Genomic DNA, 9037 nt, shown 5'->3' on the forward strand with positions numbered 1-9037 from the left:
AAAACTCCAAAACTCACAATGCTAAAATGCGTGAGTTATTCTGGATTTGACTTAGTTTCCATGCACCTCTCTCTGACCAAGGGTCATGCCGTTTTGTTTTTGTGAAACCTAACCCATGAGTTGTATCACCAGCTGTTCTTTGTGTTCCGTATGCTGCCAACGCGTGCCCAAGCCTGAGGGCAGTTACCCATGAGCGTATGCCTCGGTTCCCCGGTACGGCGCATCTTACGCCGCTAAGATCACTGAAAAATATTTGCTGTCAGTCCCCGGCTCTTCCAACCCTCCCCGCCCCTCTTAGACCCGCATTTCAATTTTCCACCACGGTTGGATTCTGACAGAAAGTAAAAATCATTTGGCATGTTCAGCGTTGTTTCGGCATCACCATTTTCACTAAGCTTTGCCCCCCCCCCCCTCTTAAGGAAATCGTCGCTGCGACATTTATCGGACGCATTGCTCCTGTTGAAAGAGTTATTGATTAAATACATGGTGCTTAGTTGTGCTTAAATAGTGAATATATGCTACATGGGATTTAAGGCCCAGTTGCTGCCCGGTCATACATGGCGGCCAGTGATATCTCGCAGTTACAGCTATCAGCTATCCGCGCATGGCTGGGCAAGAACCATTATTGACAACCGCCGAATGTGATCGCTGATACTACAGGGCCAAGCGATGCGGATTTGAGCTGAGGGGCCCGGTCTGAAGAGCGAATGTGACGCACTCCACTGCACCCGGAGGTGTCCCGGTCCAGGCACTTCACGACGCACTCCCCCGCACCCGGAGGTGTCCCGGTCCAGGCACTTCACGACGCACTCCACAGCACCCGGAGGTGTCCCGGTCCAGGCACTTCACGACGCACTCCACCGCACCCGGAGGTGTCCTGGTCCAGGCACTTCACAAATGCGACGCACTCCACCGCACCCGGAGGTGTCCCGGTCCAGGCACTTCACGCACAAGAGGCCGAGCATATGAAGAGAGTCGCTTCTAAAAACTTTGCTTTGTTTGTCTCAAACACTTGTGCATTTTCAGTACCTTTGCACCTTTCGGGTCGCTTAGATTGCTTTTTTTTGCAGGGAGGCCTTGCTCCCTCCCACAATGTTGAGCTGCCTCCACAAACCCTAAGGTTGGTTTGAGCCCCAATATTCTGGCTGGAATATGACAAAGGTGTAGGAAGAAGTTACCCATCACACAAAGCCTACCCTCTTTAGCCCCTCTGGTAGTCGCGTCGCCATGGAGAGTACGGCGTGGTGGCTTGACCCCGCGACCTCAGTATTTTGTCTTTAAGTGAGGGGTAACTTTAGACATTGGGCATCTTACATTTGGCTTTTTTCTCCGTCAAACATGAGCCGAGGTGCTTTGAAAAAAATAAACACGGGAACAAAACGTCGTGACGGGACTGATTTATCGGTATTGTAGAGACTTATGCCAGGTGACATTTGGTCTTCTACCCATGGTGACCTACGGACCTAACATTGTTGTACTTGAAGCTTAGACCCGAATTGCTTTGTGGTAAGGTCTCGTGAGAAAACAAAATGGGAAACATAACGTTTGAGTCTTTTGGGGAGGGGGGGGGGGGGCGGGTGGCATCGTTAGCTTAGATATATAGTTTGAGATCAGTTACAAAATGATAAACAATACAGAACACAAACTTTGTTGAGATAGATTTTTAATCTGATTCCGTGCTAAGCATTTCATTGCCAGCATTCCAAAACAACCACCCCATTATTGTAACACACGTTGAACCGATCCATTTTGCCTCGGGCGCCTGTCCAGATAGCACGAAAGGGCCTTTACCGCGGAATGTGACTACGACTGTCGGCCGTCCTGCAACCAGACAACCAGGCGACCAGGCCGATGGTCAGACGACCCTCTTAGACGAGCCATATCCGAGCGCTAATTCTTGAAGGCAAACCCACCACCGCGCCAGAAAACTTAAGCGCTCTACCGAAATCGGGTTTCCGCCACGGAGGTTAGTGCGTCTGTGGTTAGTGCTGCATTATGCTTTTTGCGCGCATGTTACGTATTGCAACTTGTGGATACGTAGAAAGGGGAAACAGCTCCTGCACTTACTATTTTCGTCGAAAGATGTCACCTGTGGTCTAGAAACAACTACGTATGTTTTAAAGTCGGATAAATGCGTAACACCAATAATTGGAGCAGTGGTAAGGAGTTTGGCATCCCGTGCGCCTTTTGGGGCAATATTGCGGGAAATATTTAGCTCCATCTGGAATTCTGTGGCCAAAGTGCTTAGTTACGTTCTTTTACCATTGCAGGGGATTCAACGATCCGGAATTAAATCAAACTTTTAGCCTGTTGGTGAGAAGTGCATTGCCGTGTGCGACAGAGAATGTATCATTTAACAGTGAGCAATCTTACGTATTTACACCGAGCTTATTCTAAAGGCTGCTGATTTATCACTTTGCTATAGGATGAGGTACTAGCCAAGATGAAATTAAAATTACATGCATTATATGACATGTTCCACTGAACAGAAATTTACGCCCACCTACAGCGGCTAACAGCAATTGGGTAATAAACACACGTTTAGTGGCCCTATGAATAGCACATGTATGTTATATACCACAGCTGCAACAAACTCATCCTCACCGTTGTCTTTACAGCGCATTTGTATTAATCTAATTGAAGTAGTTTGCTGTAAGTCTCAATTCCATATAGGTAACCAATTCCACGCATATGAGTCGTTCATGATGAGTTGTTTAACATAATTTAGCATTGTTGAAAATAAGTTATTATGATAATGCTATTGGCAACTGTTGATGCCATGATATACTTGAATAAAAAACGCGGTATGGCAGACGGAAATCTTCGCACACCCCTCACTTGCCACGCAAAGATTGTAAGTTAAAACGAATGTTTCATAGTTCAAGGTTTTGATGCAAGCAGCACATATGATGGAACGAACTCGCTTTTAAGAAGTGACATGTTCTTTGAGTGGAAAAGGCTGTTCTAGGCAGAGCAATTGTCTGTTTAGTAATTGTGCTCCTCAGTGCGTCACGATCTGATTACGTCATCGTACATTACGCAACATTGATTGAGAGCCAATTGACGGTCGTTATATCTGGAAATCGCCTTCACGAACGTCAGACATGAACGCCTCGACAATTACATTTTTATTGGCCTTGATCGCTGCATGGCTTGTCGAAAGGTAAGATTTGAATAACGTTATTACGGCGTCATGAATGCGAAGGTGACTTTGAAATACACTCTCCGATACACCACTCCCCGTTTTCACAGGCGTGTAGCTCAGAAACTAGAGGGGCTTAGGTCATATGAACGGCAGGATTGTGAACAGAGCTGAAAGGTCTTCAAGGTGGCTATTTCAGCTCAAAACCCCACATAAATCTGGTACACTTCCTTTAAATTTAGCAGCACTGTTTCACACCGGGTGCTGTGACCCGAATTCAAGGCCAAAAAAGAAAATTAAGGTAGGTTGAGCAATTCGGCTGAATACCTTGGCCCCAACCCACACAACTGGGTCTGTTAATGCAGCCAGATAGTTACCGCCACATAGAAACGAAACATGAACCCATGTTTGTTGTATAGAGCATTGCACCTACCAACACTAGAACACCCGTCCCTTGTAATAAAAAGTCATGTTTGCTCTCACCACCAGACAATTATCTAAACAGCTAGGCGGATAAGCGGTGCAATAAACTTTACACACCCAGGGCCATAAGACAGACAAAGGTTTGAAAAACTAATCTGAAAAGCTTCGGAGCATGGGAATTATGTAAGTCCTTATAACTAACCCCATTCCCGTCCGCCACAACCATAAAGTCGTGCTGCTGCCTATGGCCTCCATATGAGATTGCTGATTGACTGGGCCATTAATCTTGGATGATAAATAAGGATGAAGGACGATAAAGCTGGATGGCCTTATTTGTCAATGTGGCATAGATAATGGGAATATATAACGAACGGCGCGTATTTACCGATGTGGTACAGAGCAGTTTGCCGATTAAGGCATAGAAGAGTCAAATAGGCAAGACTGTGCACCAGTGAGAAACAGCTGCAGATATAGACCTAACATAGTAGCCATGACATTTAGTAATCATTTACCAAGATCTGTCATGTGAATTAAGAATGAACAATAACCTTCATTTCTGTCCTCCCTCCCGGTTATCCGGCTTACTTCCACAAAAAGCTTCTATACCCCGAGTCTGCCCGCCCCCCTACACTTTTTGAAACGTTCGTACGCCTATGAAAGCACAGTAGACATATAAAAGCACACAAAAAAATCAAACAAGAGACGCCCGTGGGGCACATTAGCTGGCAGGCGACAGCGGACGTCGGCGCGATCTTGACGGACGGACCGGTCGTCGGTCACGCCTACGACCGTCCCGCGCTCGGCCGGCAGATCCAGTTGGCCAAGACCGGCTTGTCCACGTCCGAGATGTTCACCTACCCCGCTGTAGGTCAGGCAGCCTGCCGCAGAATGATATCGTTCACCACCGCCCGGTCTCAGAGCACGCACCAGCCAGCGGCGAAGACGAGCTCGCAGAGTTGGCAGAGGTGGTCGCGCGGCAGCTGCAGTTGCCAGTCCCCTTGGCTAAAGCGTAGCTGCGGCAGCCAGTCCTCTCGGCCAACCGCAGCTGCAGCACCCAGTCCCCTCGGCTGAAGCGCAGCTGCAGCAGCCAGTTCTCTCTGTCAAGTGCAGTTGCGGCAGCCAGTCCTCTCGGCTAAAGCGCCGTTGCGGCAGCCAGTCCCCTCGACTAAATCGCATCTGCAGCAGCCAGTCCTCTCGGCTAAAGCGCAGCTGCAGCAGCCAGTCCTCTCTGCCAAGCGCAGTTGCGGCAGCAAGTCCCCTCGGTTAAAGCACAGTTGCGGCAGTCAGTCCTCTCGGCTGAAGTGCAGCCGCGGCAGCTGGCGGAGCGGCCCCTGTGCCAGCAGCGTCATGGCCTCCATCGGAGAGGGGTTACAGCAGCTGCCGCCGTAGCCGTCCGTGTGCGCCACACCGTCATTCCTGTCGGCCGTCGTGGCCGTCGCCACCGCCGCGCAGTTTGAGGAACAGATAGGAGACGTTTCAGTTCATCGCATGCGCAGCTTTATAAGTTAATGTGTCGCATAGACGATGTAGTGTCAAATGGCATGAAACGAAGCCAAATTACTATTGCCGCACCAACTGCCACATGCTTTACTTAGAAACCAGCGTAATGTTTAAAAGCAGGGCAGGAGTGTAGGGTCGCAAAATAACGTGGGGGAGGGGCTGAGTACGGACAATGTCTAAACCTGCCTCCAGCATGCGTTAAAAGCGAGCTTGTTACAACTGCTCCGATCATATCGTACTTCAAGATACCGGAAACTACGATAGGAAACCTGACGCGGGGTAGCTTTGAAAAGTGGCTGAACGAAAGGGACAGAAAACATTTGGAAGCGACCGCTTAACATGAGAAGCGTAACGTCGTTCCCGTTGCGGCTTTCACGGATTTGCATGGTCATAGAATGCTACCCATGTGATGGTCTCATTTCAAACCCCCGCTCCTATGCATGCTCGCTCATTCAGGGAGGCAGGCGCTCCGAGACAGCATTTAGCTCATCTACCAATGGCATAACCGATTACAATGCGATCGATGGCACGCATACGTGCTGTCATTTGGTTGCTGTTGCTGTCAACACCGCCTTTCGGATTTCGTCGTCTGGATAATGCGGACAGCGTCTACGCCGAGTTCATAGACGGGTCTACAACGATACCACAGGACTCGGAATGACCTTGACGCCATTATATATATATATATATATATATATATATATATATATATATATATATATGTATATATATTATTGTGTGTGTGTGTGTGTGTGTGTGTGTGTGTGTGTGTGTGTGTGTGTGTGTGTGTGTGTGTGTGTGTGTGTGTGTGTGTGTGTGTGTGTGTGTGTGTGTGTGTGTGTGTGTGTGTGTGTGTGTGTGTGTGTGTGTGTGTGTGTGTGTGTGTGTGTGTGTGTGTGTGTGTGTGTGTGTGTGTGTGTGTGTGTGTGTGTGTGTGTGTGTGTGTGTGTGTGTGTGGTGTGTTGTGTGTGTGTGTGTGTGTGTGTGTGTGTGTGTGTGTGTGTGTCATTAAGAGTGATGGGAGGCGAAACAAGGTGGAGTTATGAGAAGGTCAGAAACAGAGGCATGGGGCGAGTTCAAACTTGGAAGGAAATAGAAAATGGGTTGACTTCCCTCTCTCATGTTTCCACCGGCTTTTGGCCACTTCATTTTCACATCAGGTAAATGGGATTTGTCTATTATGATAGCTGTATATGGTATTAACAAGTGCCCTGGTACCATTTAAGCATGACCCATGCCATGAGCCATGGTATTGAGCCTGTTTTATTTGAAATGTTACACTCGATTGCATCTGAGAGAATGTTCGATACTTGAAGATATTGAAGCAAGCATTAGAAAAATGAAATAAGCTCATTTATACCTATTGATACGCGGTTAATTAGAAAAAATGCTCCAGACAACAAGATATGCTATCCAATACGCCATTGTTTGGTTGTGTCAGCAGCCATTTGTAGTCCTTCGATCTTCCGTGAGATGGCAGTATGGGCTGGAAGTGTTCGCTGAGCCTTTCCTCGTGGTGTTCTTGCATATTTCTAAGTGAGTTTTAGACCTTGCTTACTTACTTACTTACTTGCATTCACATACTCGGTCATAGCTCTACTCACTAAAGGGTTTAGGTCTTAAAAATGCAGAACTGCGAACTGATTAAATGATCTTCAATATTACTATTTGAAATCAAGACCCGTCCCCCCCCCCCTATAAATGTGAAACACTCCCTTTAATTGTACAATATTGTTCATCATATGCATATTACGATCCATTAGCTATCTGTTTAAGATAATAGAAGATGGCCCACGCGTTCCATGTGCCCCTATACTATATATACAAATATCATCAACAGAAGAGAGCGTATTGTATATACAGAGGCATATATATACATGTATATATATATATATCTCTCTCTCTCTCTCTCTCTCTCTCTCTCTCTCTCTCTCTCTCCTCTCTCTCTCTCTCTCTCTCTCTCCTCTCTCTCTCTCTCTCTCTCTCTCTCTCTCTCTATCTCTCTCTCTCTCTCTCTCTCTCTCTCCTCTCTCTCCTCTCTCTCTCTCTTCAGATCGATAAATAACACAACAAATAATGATGCCAGAAATGCCTCATTTCTTTCACATCGAAGTTGATCATGAGTGGATAGTCGTGAAAAGTTTGGCCGATTATCAACTGCACCTTCACGTCACTCCCGTACTAACTCCGCGTTATTGCTGCAGTAACCCCGCGTTATTTTCGTTTTCGGCATTCTAGTTAACCTCCAAAGCACTGCTGGCCGTTGAAGTGGTCAGATTTAATCTGAATGACAGGCGCCATCGAAATATCACGAGAAGATTGTTATGCCACTGTATCGACACCTTGTACCTTTCCAGCTATTTGTTGCTTCTAGTCGTGATGGTTACCCAGCTCAGACTGAGGGTCCATTTATAACCTGGTCCGCGACTCGTCAGCAAATTAAGAGCAGTCACATTGATGTACAGCTGTTCTTTGCATTGCCGCTTTTTCCATTGTTTTCACACGCTTTTATCTATTACTTTTTTATTCGATGTTACGAAGAGAGTCGCCTTTTATCCCTGTTGACCTTTTGCCGTTCGACCTTGATCGTTCGACTTTTTCATTTTACTTTTTGCTCGGATGCTCTATGCACATGTCCCAAGGCTCCTCACTCAGAAGATTCGGAAGCCTGCATAGGGTCTTGCGATGATTAATCAAAGAGGAAATGGACAAGTTGTAAGGCCCCTGGACAGTAAGAGAGGCATTACAGTGGCCGGGGGTTGGGGGCGAGAGGCTATATGGTAATAGGAAGAGAGAGAGAGAGAGAGAGAGAGAGAGAGAGAGAGAGAGAGAGAGAGAGAGAGAGAGAGAGAGAGAGAGAGAGAGAGAGAGAGAGAGAGAGAGAGAGAGAGAGAGAGAGAGAGAGAGAGAGAGAGAGAGAGAGAGAGAGAGAAAGAGAGAGAGGGAGAGAGAACTTTAGGCGCTTATTGCGACTCCTTAGCGCTCGGGGGGGGGGGGGGGTGCTGAGCGGTCAAGGTGGTTTCACGAGGAGCCAAAAGGGCTCGTGGGCATTACGTCAGTCGATCGAAATAAGATACACTGAACGACCAAAACTCACCACAACAGCTACCTAGAGACGAGATCGTAAGTGTCCAGAGGATCCTGGGGAGGACGACCAAGTGGGCCGCAGAGCACCCCGTGGACCCTGGACAGCTAAAACGACCCATGAGCGGTTGAAGGGGCCCGGAGCACACAAAGAGTCATCAGCGTTTGATGCGGCCGCTCTGATACCAAACAGACTCTGAGTATTCTCGGGAAGATCCCTTTGGTGTCAATGAGAGACTTTGGAAGGTCAGGGGAGCACCAAGTAGCTATAAATGCCCTCAAGAGACCAGATGGCCGCCAGGCGGCTACTGAGCGCCCAGAGCAGGGGCAGCAGAGGCAGTACGGCGCTGCGCGAACTTGTTGGTTGGCAAAGAAACTCCTACCGACGCTCTAGTTCAGTGTGGTGGTTCCTCATCTCACTGCACGAACCGAGAGGACCTGTCCCACGGGCGCTTGCCTGCGCAGCCCACCTCCACTGCTGGACGCTCCCTACGTCTTCCACTCAGGGTTTGCGCAGGCTCGAACGGATATGGACCCTCGACCCCCGCGGGATCCCCAGCCATGTCACCATAGGTGATGATGTGACTTTGCGCTTTTATGGATGTGGCGTATCTGAGAATGCACCTCTTCTACCCTTTGGCAAAGCCGATATCATTTGTCTGGTCAACACTTGCATTTGAGTGCCATAAACTGAAGGCGTCGCTTTAGCACTACAGCCACCTATAGCTTGCATCAGTTTGGGGATTGGCCACAAATTGTCTCGCGATCAGACGTTGTCGGCGTACCATGATGAGACTCTGTAACGTCGCCGCGATTAGCTATCACGCCGGACTGTTCCGTAAGCCCGATCGGCCAACGCGCGGTGGCGCTATAAAGCTGCGGCTCGGG

Source organism: Pollicipes pollicipes, unplaced genomic scaffold, assembly GCF_011947565.3.
Source record: "Pollicipes pollicipes isolate AB1234 unplaced genomic scaffold, Ppol_2.1 Scaffold_5724;HRSCAF=6776_pilon_pilon_pilon, whole genome shotgun sequence".
Classification (NCBI taxonomy): domain Eukaryota; kingdom Metazoa; phylum Arthropoda; class Thecostraca; order Pollicipedomorpha; family Pollicipedidae; genus Pollicipes; species Pollicipes pollicipes.